The following is a 12,043-nucleotide window of genomic DNA, read 5'->3' as shown; positions in this document are numbered from 1 at the left end:
TAGATTTTAAATTTTAAACTGGAAATCCCTGATTCAGAATGTCATGATCTTAATTCATCCTTGTTTATATCTTTTCCAAAATGGGAGTAAAAGTTGCAAGTTTCCTGATGGCTTCCAGATATTATCTTGTGCACTTTTCATGAGAAGTATTGGGCGTACATGCTTTTCAACTGACCTCGTGGCGCAACGGTAGCGCGTCTGACTCCAGATCAGAAGGTTGCGTGTTCAAATCACGTCGGGGTCAAGTAACTCTATCATCTTTTCATAACTTAATCGATGCTTGGGTAAAGATTGAAACGGAAACTGCGTAATCCTACTGACAATAGAATAGCTCAACGTTGTTGTCATGTGTCAGCGCGGTGTTTGAAAAGTGTTTTATTTAAATGATATAGATTAATATCTTATCAACAATACTTTGATGAGAAATATCATTTGGGAATTGAGTTCAAAACATAAAAAAATCCATGCCGGGAACAGCCAATACTTTGTTCATGCCATTGTCTTCTTTGAATTTCTTAGAGAAGAGGGCTTGCTACTAGATATTTAATTTTAAACTGGAAATCAATTAATCCGAATGTGATGATTTTAATTCAGCCCTGTTTATGTCTTTTCTAAACTGTGATTAAAAGTAGCAAATTTCCAGATGGGGTCCATATATTATCTCATGCACTTTTCATGTGAAGTATTGGAGCAAACATGCTTTTCAACTGACCTTGTGCACAATGGTAGCGCTTCTGACTCCATTAAAGAAGGCTGCGTGTTGATATCACATCAGGGTCGAGAAGCTCTTTCATCTTTTCATAACTTCATCGATGCTTGTGTTAAGATTGAAAATGTAAACTGAGTAATTCAACTGACAATAGAAAAATTCGACTTTGTTGCCACCTGTAGGCAAAGTGTTTAAAAATGTGTTTTATTTAAGTTATGTAGATTAACATCTTATCAACAATACTGTGACGAAAAATATCATTTGGGAATTGAGTTCAAAACATAAAAAAAATAATCCTTGCCGGGAACAGCTAACACTTTGTTCATGCCATTGTCATCTTTGAATTTGTAAGAAAAGAGAGTTTATTATTAGATTTTAAATTTTAAACTGGAAATCCCTGATTCAGAATGTCATGATCTTAATTCATCCTTGTTTATATCTTTTCCAAAATGGGAGTAAAAGTTGCAAGTTGCCTGATGGCTTCCAGATATTATCTTGTGCACTTTTCATGAGAAGTATTGGGCGTACATGCTTTTCAACTGACCTCGTGGCGCAACGGTAACGCGTCTGACTCAAGATCAGAAGGTTGCGTGTTCAAATCACGTCGCGGTCAAGTAACTCTATAATCTTTTCATAACTTAATCGATGCTTGGGTAAAGATTGAAACAGAAACTGCGGAAGCCTACTGATAATAGAATAGCTCAACCTTGTTGTCATGTGTCAGCGCAGTGTTTGAAAACTGTTTTATATAAATGATATAGATTAATATCTTATCAACAATACTTTGATGAGAAATATCATTTAGGAATTGAGTTCAAAACATAAAAAAATCCATGCCCGGAACAGTTAATACTTTGTTCATGCCATTGTCTTCTTTGAATTTCTTAGAGAAGAGGGCTTATTACTAGATATTTAATTTTAAACTGGAAATCAATGAATCCGAATGTGATGATTTTAATTCAGCCCTGTTTATGTCTTTTCTAAACTGTGATTAAAAGTAGCAAATTTCCAGATGGGGTCCATATATTATCTCATGCACTTTTCATGTGAAGTATTGGAGCAAACATGCTTTTCAACTGACCTTGTGCACAATGGTAGCGCTTCTGACTCCATTAAAGAAGGCTGCGTGTTGATATCACATCAGGGTCGAGAAGCTCTTTCATCTTTTCATAACTTCATTGATGCTTGTGTTAAGATTGAAAACGGAAACTGAGTAATTCCACTGAAAATAGATAAATTCGACTTTGTTGCCACCTGTAGGCAAAGTGTTTAAAAATGTGTTTTATTTAAGTTATGTAGATTAATATCTTATCAACAATACTGTGATGAAAAATATCATTTGGGAATTGAGTTCAAAACATAAAAAAAATAATCCTTGCCGGGAACAGCTAACACTTTGTTCATGCCATTGTCTTCTTTGAATTTGTAAGAAAAGAGAGTTTATTATTAGATTTTAAATTTTAAACTGGAAATCCCTGAATCAGAATGTCATGATCTTAATTCATCCTTGTTTATATCTTTTCCAAAATGGGAGTAAAAGTTGAAAGTTTCCTGATGGCTTCCAGATATTCTCTTGTGCACTTTTCATGAGAAGTATTGGGTGTATATGCTTTTCAACTGACCTCGTGGCGCAACGGTAGCGCGTCTGACCCCAGATCAGAAGGTTGCGTGTCCAAATCACGTCGGGGTCAAGTAACTCTATCATCTTTTCATAACTTAATTGATGCTTGGGTAAAGATTGAAACGGAAACTGCGTAATCCTACTGACAATAGAATAGCTCAACGTTGTTGTCATGTGTCAGCGCAGTGTTTGAAAAGTGTTTTATTTAAATGATATAGATTAATTTCTAATCAACAATACTTTGATGAGAAATATCATTTGGGAATTGAGTTCAAAACATAAAAAAATCCATGCCGGGAACAGCCAATACTTTGTTCATGCCATTGTCTTCTTTGAATTTCTTAGAGAAGAGGGCATAATACTAGATATTTAATTTTACAATGGAAATCAATGAATCCGAATGTGATGATTTTAATTCAGCCCTGTTTATGTCTTTTCTAAACTGTGATTAAAAGTAGCAAATTTCCAGATGGGGTCCATATATTATCTCATGCACTTTTCATGTGAATTATTGGAGCAAACATGCTTTTCAACTGACCTTGTGCACAATGGTAGCGCTTCTGACTCCATTAAAGAAGGCTGCGTGTTGATATCACATCAGGGTCGAGAAGCTCTTTCATCTTTTCATAACTTCATCGATGCTTGTGTTAAGATGGAAAACGGAAACTGAGTAATTCCACTGACAATAGAAAAATTCGACTTTGTTGCCACCTGTAGGCAAAGTGTTTAAAAATGTGTTTTATTTAAGTTATGTAGATTAACATCTTATCAACAATACTGTGATGAAAAATATCATTTGGGAATTGAGTTCAAAACATAAAAAAAATAATCCTTGCCGGGAACAGCTAACACTTTGTTCATGCCATTGTCTTCTTTGAATTTGTAAGAAAAGAGAGTTTATTATTAGATTTTAAATTTTAAACTGGAAATCCCTGAATCAGAATGTCATGATCTTAATTCATCCTTGTTTATATCTTTTCCAAAATGGGAGTAAAAGTTGCAAGTTTCCTGATGGCTTCCAGATATTATCTCGTGCACTTTTCATGAGAAGTATTGGGCGTACATGCTTTTCAACTGACCTCGTGGTGCAACGGTAGCGTGTCTGACTCCAGATCAGAAGGTTGCGTGTTCAAATCACGTTGTGGTCAAGTAACTCTATCATCTTGTCATAACTTAATCGATGCTTGGGTAAACATTGAAACGGAAACTGCGTAATCCTACTGACAATAGAATAGTTTAACGTTGTTGTCATGTGTCAGCGCAATGTTTGTAAAGTGTTTTATTTAAATGATATAAATTAATATCTTATCAGCAATACTTTGATGAGAAATATCATTTGGGAATTGAGTTCAAAACATAAAAAAATCCATGCCGGGAACAGCCAATACTTTGTTCATGCCATTGTCTTCTTTGAATTTCTTAGAGAAGAGGGCTTATTACTAGATATTTTATTTGAAACTGCAAATCAATGAATCCGAATGTGATGATTTTAATTCAGCCCTGTTTATGTCTTTTCTAAACTGTGATTAAAAGTAGCAAATTTCCAGATGGGGTCCATATATTATCTCATGCACTTTTCATGTGAAGTATTGGAGCAAACATGCTTTTCAACTGACCTTGTGCACAATGGTAGCGCTTCTGACTCCAGTAAAGAAGGCTGCGTGCTGATATCACATCAGGGTCGAGAAGCTCTTTCATCTTTTCATAACTTCATCGATGCTTGTGTTAAGATGGAAAACGGAAACTGAGTAATTCCACTGACAATAGAAAAATTCGACTTTGTTGCCACCTGTAGGCAAAGTGTTTAAAAATGTGTTTTATTTAAGTTATGTAGATTAACATCTTATCAACAATACTGTGATGAAAAATATCATTTGGGAATTGAGTTCAAAACATAAAAAAAATAATCCTTGCCGGGAACAGCTAACACTTTGTTCATGCCATTGTCTTCTTTGAATTTGTAAGAAAAGAGAGTTTATTATTAGATTTTAATTTTTAAACTGGAAATCCCTGAATCAGAATGTCATGATCTTAATTCATCCTTGTTTATATCTTTTCCAAAATGGGAGTAAAAGTTGAAAGTTTCCTTATGGCTTCCAGATATTCTCTTGTGCACTTTTCATGAGAAGTATTGGGTGTATATGCTTTTCAACTGACCTCGTGGCGCAACGGTAGCGCGTCTGACCCAAGATCTGAAGGTTGCGTGTCCAAATCACGTCGGGGTCAAGTAACTCTTTAGTCTTTTCATAACTTAATTGATGCTTGGGTAAAGATTGAAACGGAAACTGCGTAATCCTACTGACAATAGAATAGCTTAACTTTGTTGTCATGTGTCAGCGCAATGTTTGTAAAGTGTTTTATTTAAATGATATAAATTAATATCTTATCAGCAATACTTTGATGAGAAATATCATTTGGGAATTGAGTTCAAAACATAAAAAAATCCATGCCGGGAAAAGCAAATACTTTGTTCATGCCATTGTCTTCTTGGAATTTCTAAGAGAAGAGGGATTATTACTAGATATTTTATTTTAAACTGCAAATCAATGAATCCGAATGTGATGATTTTAATTCAGCCCTGTTTATGTCTTTTCTAAACTGTGATTAAAAGTAGCAAATTTCCAGATGGGGTCCATATATTATCTCATGCACTTTTCATGTGAAGTATTGGAGCAAACATGCTTTTCAACTGACCTTGTGCACAATGGTAGCGCTTCTGACTCCAGTAAAGAAGGCTGCGTGCTGATATCACATCAGGGTCGAGAAGCTCTTTCATCTTTTCATAACTTCATCGATGCTTGTGTTAAGATTGAAAACGGAAACTGAGTAATTCCACTGATAATAGAAAAATTCAACTTTGTTGCCACCTGTAGGCAAAGTGTTTAAAAATGTGTTTTATTTAAGTTATGTAGATTAACATCTTATCAACAATACTGTGATGAAAAATATCATTTGGGAATTGAGTTCAAAACATAAAAAAAATAATCCTTGCCGGGAACAGCTAACACTTTGTTCATGCCATTGTCTTCTTTGAATTTGTAAGAAAAGAGAGGTTATTATTAGATTTTAAATTTTAAACTGAAAATCCCTGAATCAGAATGTCATGATCTTAATTCATCCTTGTTTATATCTTTTCCAAAATGGGAGTAAAAGTTGAAAGTTTCCTTATGGCTTCCAGATATTCTCTCTTGCACTTTTCATGAGAAGTATTGGGTGTACATGCTTTTCAACTGACCTCGTGGCGCAACGGTAGCGCGTCTGACCCAAGATCAGAAGGTTACGTGTCCAAATCACGTCGGGGTCAAGTAACTCTATAGTCTTTTCATAACTTAATTGATGCTTGGGTAAAGATTGAAACGGAAACTGCGTAATCCTACTGACAATAGAATAGCTCAACGTTGTTGTCATGTGTCAGCGCAGTGTTTGAAAAGTGTTTTATTTAAATGATATAGATTAATTTCTTATCAACAATACTTTGATGAGAAATATCATTTGGGAATTGAGTTCAAAACATAAAAAAATCCATACCGGGAACAGCCAATACTTTGTTCATGCCATTGTCTTCTTTGAATTTCTTAGAGAAGAGGGCTTAATACTAGATATTTAATTTTAAACTGGAAATCAATGAATCCGAATGTGATGATTTTAATTAAGCCCTGTTTATGTCTTTTCTAAACTGTGATTAAAAGTAGCAAATTTCCAGATGGGGTCCATATATTATCTCATGCACTTTTCATGTGAAGTATTGGAGCAAACATGCTTTTCAACTGACCTTGTGCACAATGGTAGCGCTTCTGACTCCATTAAAGAAAGCTGTGTTTTTTTTTTTTTTTTTTTTTTTTTTTTTCCAAATAATTTTTATTGGAAATTTTAACTTTTAACAAGGAGGGATAAATTAGGAAGGGAAGGAAAGGAAGGGTGGGATATGAGGGTAGGGAAAAAATAAACCCCTATAGCAATAGGGGAGACAGGCAATCAATCAAGTAGTTGGTTAGTGTAGCATAATAGGTTAAAGCTAAGTAGCGTAACGTAGTGAACAATAAGAAAAGTTTTTAGGAGGTCGCTAAATAAACAGATTAGTGCTATGTACAAATTCGCTGACTAAACGTTTGTAGGTATGCTATAAAGGTGACATATATAGAGCTTTGTATAGAGTCGCTATGTAGACACTTAGAATATAAATATGAATGTCAGTCATGAATGATACATTAAACCATAAAACTGATATGAGTAATGCTATGTGCGGGTTCGTATACTAAACTAAGTGTTTGAGGGTAGGCTATAAAAATGACATACAAAATACTTTATGTAGATTCACTGAGTAAGCAGTTAGATACCGGTAATTAGTAGAATATGAATGTCAGTGCCCGTCCTGGACTCTAAGCTTAATATGACGTAGATAGTAGCTTATCGTGTGTAGGATCACCTCCTGATGATCCCGTGGCAGTGTGGGCAGAAAGTCTGGCTCAATATCAAGGCTAATTGTTGGGAAGAAAAATAAATGTGACTTATAAGCGTAGTAATGATAAATGATTTTATATATGGGACAGGACTCCAAGTCAAGTGGGACAAGAGGGGACTCTAGGAGGATTCAGACCATGTCGCTGCAGAAAGATCATACCCTCCTCCGGAGTTGCAATATGTTCAGTTCCAGACAGAAATTTCACCAAAATAGTGGAGGAGGGCGACCAAGAATACGCAAAATGGGACCTCCGGAGCTCCCGTGTGATGAATGAAAAATCACGTCGCTTTTTCAAGGTATCCTTAGATAAGTCTCTGAAGAATGTTAGGTGGCCATATGGGGAGAGCAGAAAACTTTTTTCAGAGGAGAGGTCAAACAGTTTACCCCTGACCCAGGCTGGAAAAAAGGAGACAATAATGTCTCTTGGCACATCTGATGGGAGGTACACGGGTCTTTTAATTCTATAGACTCTTTCTGTAATATTGGGATCTTTGAGGTCAGGAAAGAATTTAGAGATCATTTTGTGAACGTAATTTTTCAGGTGAGGGGGTTTAACGGATTCCGGGACGCCCCTAATCTTTACGTTGCATCTACGTCTATGATCCTCGAGAGTCGCCAAGTTACTTTTGAGTGAGTCTATGTCTTTTTGCAGGTTTTCTAGTAGGGCTGAGGTCACAGAAGGGGTTGGTAGAAGATCCGATTGGGGAGAGTCACAGCCCCCAGAGGAAAAGTCCTCCATATTACTGTCTGAAGAAGAGTGCACAGAAGACTCGCATGAATCATGTGTTGGTGAAGAGTGATCGCAGAGGGAAGATCTAGAGGAAGATAGGGATGAGGAGGATTCCAGGCTTTCCGCAATGGATGACAACGCTTCCTTTATATATGACTCTGATGCCGCTGTCTCCGCACAAGGTGACCCAGTGCTTGGCGGATTGAAAGAGAGTAAGATTTTATCTTGTAATAGAAATTGTTCCTTCATTGTTTTGTTGATACGGACGCAGAAATCTGTCATCAATTTGTCTATAAACCCAGTGAGAATTGTTTCTGTAGCTTTCATCTCCTCTGTATTGGAGAAGGAGCGTGTTGTTTCTATGGAGGAGTTCTCCTCCCCCTGACTGGGACAGACACTGGGTTTGCTCAGTGGTGCCACTTGTGAGTGACGGTTTATTAGTGGAGTGTCGTCCGATATATTTTTAACAGTCTCAGCCATGTGCCTCTCTGTTATCTGGTGTCTGGGCTGGGGCACGAAAGCAGGGGCATCATATTTCAATGTGCGGCTAGCAGCATGTCTCATTGTTTCCCTAGCTGCGGTGCCGCTGCTGAATGTGGGCGGGGTTTCATCCTCCCTTCTGCTCCCTGTCCCCATCGGTGAATACAGAGCTGCAGCGCCGACTTTAGGTGTTGCGCCGTTCTGGGGGGCTAGAGCAGGTAGACCCAGGGATTGCAGAGCAGGAGCCGCCCGTGTAAGAGGCTCACCTGGTGTTTCTCTCGCAGCCAAGCCGGAGTCTCTACTTCTTGCAGCGATGCTGCTGCGAGCTGTGGGCGGAACAGTGGGCGGAGCTCCAGCGTTGCTTCTGCTTCCCGGCTTAGCCTGTCCATGCACAGCCGTGGCTTTAGGTTCATTCCTGGTAGCAGCTCCGGATTGCAGAGGAGCAGCAGAGGGTCCCTGGGACTTTAGAATGGGAGCCGCTTGTGGTAGAGGTTCCCCCGGTTTTTCTCCCACAGCTGGGTCCTGGTTCCTCCACTTGGGGATGGGGCTGCCTTGCGTCGTGGGCGGAGTTTTGGGCGGGGTCTCATCTACTCTCCGTCTCTCCTTCCCCGCCATTACAAACAGGGCTGCGGTCTTGCTTTTGGTGCCGGTGATCGTGCCGGCTTGTACAGGGGGTCCTGTGGGCTTCAGAGTGGGGGCCGCTTGAGGTATACGCTTACCTGGCCTCTTCCTTGCAGCCGGGTCCGGGATCTTCTCCCTGAAAGCGGGGCCGCGATTCTCTGTGGGCGGAGTCGAGGGCGGGGTTGTGGGCGGGGCTCCGGCGTCTCTCCTGCTTCTCCGTCCTTTCGGTATGTGCAAGGCTGCGGCTCCGCAGTCACTCTCGGAGGTCGCGCCGGTCTGCGATGGTGTAGCGGAGGGCCCCGGGGACCCCAGAGCGGGGATCGCCCGCGGCCTGAGTCCACCCACGGCCCTCCCCGCAGTCGGGCCATTGTTCTTAGGAGCGGAGCCGCCGCGAGTTGTGGGCGGAGCTGAGGGCGTGGCCTCAGCTCCCTCTCTGTCCCCCGGTCTCGCTGGCCTAAGTGAGACCGCGGCTTTGGGCCTACTCACGTAGGTAGCTCCGGTCTGTGCAGAAACCGTGGAAGGTCTCAGGGAATTCCATGCGGGAGCCGCTGTGGATGTGAGCCTGTCCTTAGTCCCCCTCATAACCGGATCTGGGCTGAGAACTGATGTTTTTGCTGCATGAAATCTGTCCTCTTGAGTGTGCAGGCCCGCAATGAGGCCAATGCAGGAGTTTGTATATCTTGATGCTTTTGCCATTAAAGCTGATTTTCCAACTTCCGTCCTGTTCTTGGTCACTTTAAACAGGATTAGACGTATTTTCTTCCCAAATAGTATGCAGTTTGTCGCTGATAATAAGGGATTCTGTAGGAGCTCCTGTGTCACAGGTCTGCTCCTGATCCCCGGCAAGCCACGCCCCCCGAAAGCTGTGTTTTGATATCGCATCAGGGTCGAGAAGCTCTTTCATCTTTTCATAACTTCATCGATGCTTGTGTTAAGATTGAAAACGGAAACTGAGTAATTCCACTGACAATAGAAAAATTCGACTTTGTTGCCACCTGTAGGCAAAGTGTTTAAAAATGTGTTTTATTTAAGTTATGTAGATTAACATCTTATCAACAATACTGTGATGAAAAATATCATTTGGGAATTGAGTTCAAAACATAAAAAAATAATCCTTGCCGGGAACAGCTAACACTTTGTTCATGCCATTGTCTTCTTTGAATTTGTAAGAAAAGTGAGTTTATTATTAGATTTTAAATTTTAAACTGGAAATCCCTGAATCAGAATGTCATGATCTTAATTCATCCTTGTTTATATCTTTTCTAAAATGGGAGTAAAAGTTGCAAGTTTCCTGATGGCTTCCAGATATTATCTTGTGCACTTTTCATGAGAAGTATTGGGCGTACATGCTTTTCAACTGACCTCGTGGTGCAACGGTAGCGCGTCTGACTCCAGATCAGAAGGTTGCGTGTTCAAATCACGTTGTGGTCACGTAACTCTATCATCTTGTCATAACTTAATCGATGCTTGGGTAAACATTGAAACGGAAACCGCGAAATCCTACTGACAATAGAATAGTTTAACGTTGTTGTCATGTGTCAGCGCAATGTTTGTAAAGTGTTTTATTTAAATGATATAAATTAATATCTTATCAGCAATACTTTGATGAGAAATATCATTTGGGAATTGAGTTCAAAACATAAAAAAATCCATGCCGGGAACAGCCAATACTTTGTTCATGCCATTGTCTTCTTTGAATTTCTTAGAGAAGAGGGCTTATTACTAGATATTTTATTTTAAACTGCAAATCAATGAATCCGAATGTGATGATTTTAATTCAGCCCTGTTTATGTCTTTTCTAAACTGTGATTAAAAGTAGCAAATTTCCAGATGGGGTCCATATATTATCTCATGCACTTTTCATGTGAAGTATTGGAGCAAACATGCTTTTCAACTGACCTTGTGCACAATGGTAGCGCTTCTGACTCCAGTAAAGAAGGCTGCGTGCTGATATCACATCAGGGTCGAGAAGCTCTTTCATCTTTTCATAACTTCATCGATGCTTGTGTTAAGATTGAAAACGGAAACTGAGTAATTCCACTGACAATAGAAAAATTCAACTTTGTTGCCACCTGTAGGCAAAGTGTTTAAAAATGTGTTTTATTTAAGTTATGTAGATTAACATCTTATCAACAATACTGTGATGAAAAATATCATTTGGGAATTGAGTTCAAAACATAAAAAAAATAATACTTGCCGGGAACAGCTAACACTTTGTTCATGCCATTGTCATCTTTGAATTTGTAAGAAAAGAGAGTTTATTATTAGATTTTAAATTTTAAACTGGAAATCCCTGAACCAGAATGTCATGATCTTAATTCATCCTTGTTTATATCTTTTCCAAAATGGGAGTAGAAGTTGCAAGTTTCCTGATGGCTTCCAGATATTATCTCGTGCACTTTTCATGAGAAGTATTGGGCGTACAGGCGTTTCAACTGACCTCGTGGCGCAACGGTAGCGCGTCTGACTCCAGATCAGAAGGTTGCATGTTCAAATCACGTCGGGGTCAAGTAACTCTATCATCTTTTCATAACTTAATCGATGCTTGGGTAAAGATTGAAACGGAAACTGCGTAATCCTACTGACAATAGAATAGCTCAACGTTGTTGTCATTTGTCTGCGCAGTGGTTGAATAGTGTTTTATTTAAATGATATAGATTAATATCTTATCAACAATACTTTGATGAGAAATATCATTTGGGAATTGAGTTCAAAACATAAAAAAATCCATGCCGGGAACAGCCAATACTTTGTTCATGCCATTGTCTTCTTTGAATTTCTTAGAGAAGAGGGCTTATTACTAGATATTTAATTTTAAAATGGAAATCAATGAATCCGAATGTGATGATTTTAATTCAGCCCTGTTTATGTCTTTTCTAAACTGTGATTAAAAGTAGCAAATTTCCAGATGGGGTCCATATATTATCTCATGCACTTTTCATGTGAATTATTGGAGCAAACATGCTTTTCAACTGACCTTGTGCACAATGGTAGCGCTTCTGACTCCATTAAAGAAGGCTGCGTGTTGATATCACATCAGGGTCGAGAAGCTCTTTCATCTTTTCATAACTTCATCGATGCTTGTGTTAAGATGGAAAACGGAAACTGAGTAATTCCACTGACAATAGAAAAATTCGACTTTGTTGCCACCTGTAGGCAAAGTGTTTAAAAATGTGTTTTATTTAAGTTATGTAGATTAACATCTTATCAACAATACTGTGATGAAAAATATCATTTGGGAATTGAGTTCAAAACATAAAAAAAATAATCCTTGCCGGGAACAGCTAACACTTTGTTCATGCCATTGTCTTCTTTGAATTTGTAAGAAAAGAGAGTTTATTATTAGATTTTAAATTTTAAACTGGAAATCCCTGAATCAGAATGTCATGATCTTAATTCATCCTTGTTTATATCTTTTCT

At 38.7% G+C, this 12,043-nt stretch overlaps 8 non-coding genes across 8 annotated transcripts; all 8 read left to right on the top strand.

The window, feature by feature from the left end:
* Positions 1-172: 172 nt before the first annotated feature.
* On the top strand, positions 173-244 carry TRNAW-CCA (transfer RNA tryptophan (anticodon CCA)). Its single transcript has one exon. It is a non-coding gene; the product is annotated as a tRNA-Trp (tRNA).
* Positions 245-1,250: 1,006 nt separating this feature from the next.
* Positions 1,251-1,322, top strand: TRNAL-CAA (transfer RNA leucine (anticodon CAA)). The gene has a single exon. It is a non-coding gene; the product is annotated as a tRNA-Leu (tRNA).
* Positions 1,323-2,328: 1,006 nt separating this feature from the next.
* Positions 2,329-2,400, top strand: TRNAW-CCA (transfer RNA tryptophan (anticodon CCA)). The gene has a single exon. It is a non-coding gene; the product is annotated as a tRNA-Trp (tRNA).
* Positions 2,401-3,406: 1,006 nt separating this feature from the next.
* Positions 3,407-3,478, top strand: TRNAW-CCA (transfer RNA tryptophan (anticodon CCA)). The gene has a single exon. It is a non-coding gene; the product is annotated as a tRNA-Trp (tRNA).
* A 1,006-nt stretch (positions 3,479-4,484) lies between these two features.
* Positions 4,485-4,556, top strand: TRNAL-CAA (transfer RNA leucine (anticodon CAA)). Its single transcript has one exon. It is a non-coding gene; the product is annotated as a tRNA-Leu (tRNA).
* A 1,006-nt stretch (positions 4,557-5,562) lies between these two features.
* On the top strand, positions 5,563-5,634 carry TRNAL-CAA (transfer RNA leucine (anticodon CAA)). The gene has a single exon. It is a non-coding gene; the product is annotated as a tRNA-Leu (tRNA).
* Positions 5,635-9,982: 4,348 nt separating this feature from the next.
* Positions 9,983-10,054, top strand: TRNAW-CCA (transfer RNA tryptophan (anticodon CCA)). The gene has a single exon. It is a non-coding gene; the product is annotated as a tRNA-Trp (tRNA).
* Positions 10,055-11,060: 1,006 nt separating this feature from the next.
* Positions 11,061-11,132, top strand: TRNAW-CCA (transfer RNA tryptophan (anticodon CCA)). Its single transcript has one exon. It is a non-coding gene; the product is annotated as a tRNA-Trp (tRNA).
* The last annotated feature ends 911 nt before the right edge of the window (positions 11,133-12,043 follow it).

Source organism: Ranitomeya imitator, chromosome 4 (genome assembly GCF_032444005.1).
Source record: "Ranitomeya imitator isolate aRanImi1 chromosome 4, aRanImi1.pri, whole genome shotgun sequence".
NCBI classification, from domain to species: Eukaryota; Metazoa; Chordata; class Amphibia; order Anura; family Dendrobatidae; genus Ranitomeya; species Ranitomeya imitator.
This window is presented reverse-complemented; position numbering and strand designations above follow the sequence as displayed.